Source organism: Symphalangus syndactylus, chromosome 9 (genome assembly GCF_028878055.3).
Source record: "Symphalangus syndactylus isolate Jambi chromosome 9, NHGRI_mSymSyn1-v2.1_pri, whole genome shotgun sequence".
Classification (NCBI taxonomy): domain Eukaryota; kingdom Metazoa; phylum Chordata; class Mammalia; order Primates; family Hylobatidae; genus Symphalangus; species Symphalangus syndactylus.
The window spans coordinates 105,189,918-105,191,701 of record NC_072431.2 but is presented as its reverse complement, the minus strand read 5'-3'; the positions used below and the strand labels follow the sequence as shown (position 1 = coordinate 105,191,701).

The 1,784-nt window shown below is 40.5% G+C and overlaps 1 non-coding gene across 1 annotated transcript; it reads left to right on the top strand.

Moving 5' to 3' along the window:
• Positions 1 to 808: 808 nt before the first annotated feature.
• LOC129490954 (small nucleolar RNA U3) lies at positions 809 to 1,031 on the top strand. The gene has a single exon (XR_008660409.1). It is a non-coding gene; the product is annotated as a small nucleolar RNA U3 (small nucleolar RNA).
• The last annotated feature ends 753 nt before the right edge of the window (positions 1,032 to 1,784 follow it).

The window sequence follows — 1,784 nt, the reverse complement described above, 5'->3', positions numbered from 1 at the left end:
TAGATTGTTCCCCACATCATAATCTCACCACAGTTCATTCAATCACTTGTTCCTTCATTCATTCACACACGTTTAAGCCCTAGGCTCTTTGGAACATACTAAGTGTGCAGTTATGTGTAAGACCCTGTCCTTGCCCTCAAGAAGCTCTCAGCCTAGTCAAAGGCCAGATGAACAAAAACTGAATTCCAATGCAATGGGGCAGATGCATCTAGGATATCAAACAGGAGCTCAGAGGAGACAAGGTTGTAGGATAGGCTGTGGAGCAGGCCAGGTTTCCATGGGGAGGCAGCCACTAAGGTGAATCCTGTAGAATGATTCATGTAGATAGAAACATAGAGGAAGTGTGTTCCAGGAAAATAAATATTTCAGGAAGTGTATCCCAGGAAAAAGCATGTTGGATGGAACAGGGCTGAACTGTCATGGTGGGTTTGAGAAGGAGTAATGAGGCATAGTAGCACATAAGGTATAGGGCAGGGGAGAAAGGGGAGCAGCAGGACATCATCCTGGGATGGTAGGCAGAGGCCAGATCATGCAAGGTTTTTAAAATTATGATAAGAGTTTATATTTTATCCAGAAGAAAGAGGGGGGGGAAATTAAAGGGTTTAAATAGGAGTCTGTTGTGATTAAATTTGGATTTTAGGAAGATCACCCTGAGATTGGTGGAAATATTGCCTGGAAGGGAGTGAGACTGAGGCAGGAAGACCAGCTGAGAGGTGATGGCAGTCTTCTGGGCCTGGGACAACCAGGGATTGGACCAGGGCAGTCAAGGTGGGCTTGGAGGCCAAGGAGCAGAATTAAAATACATTGAGAGATTGTACTTTCAGGCATCAATTCTATAGTTTGTTACTAGGGAAGTTTCTCTGCGTACAGACCTGCAGAAGAGCAGCAGAACCCACGAGGAGAAGGCACACAGTGATCCTAAGCGTGAAGCTGGCTCGTGGAGTTCCTTTGCTGCTACTGCCGCTTGCCACTGATGATCGTTCTTCTCTTCCTTTGGGAGAGGAAGAGGGGGAGAAAGCAGTTGGAGTGGTTCCAGTTAAAAAAAGAAGGAAAAAGGAAAAATAAATAAGATACATTGAAAGTTATCAGAAAATGGCAAGGATTTAGAGTAAATGCTTGGCTTCAGTTTTGGGCGATGTAGAATACAGAAAAGCCACTAAACCAGGCAAGGGGATATTGGCTTAGTAGTCATTTTGGAGATATTACTTCAGAGATATTACTTCAAATATTATTACTTTTGAAGTTTTATATCTGTCTAGTTGGAATTGAAGGAGGGACACCCTGGTATCGAGGTCTAGTAAGTGGCTGAAATATGAATCTGGAGCTCAGAAGAGAAGCCTGAGCTAAAGACATAGATTTGGCAGTTGTTTGTCATAGAAAGCAGAGCTAAACTGTAAGGGTGCAGGAAGATATTTAGGGAAGACACACAGAATGGAAAGAGAAAAGGGCCAAGAACAAAGCTCTTGAGTGCATACCCACTTGAAAAAAATTTTTAAGGTAAAATATTCTTATTATAAAAGTAATACAAATGAAAACAAATATTGAGAAAAGACTAAATTATCTATTACTGTCCTGCCATCCTACTACAACCACAGTTAGTAATTTGATTTCCTTTGTCATCTTTTTATCCTATGCTGGGTGTGTTATTTCAGTCATGATTACAGCCATTCATACGCTTTTGTATCTTGCAATTTTTATTTAATATAATATTTTCTCATGTTTTAAATAATATTGATTACTAATTTTCAAAGAGTACTTAATGTACCACTCATATATATCCTTTT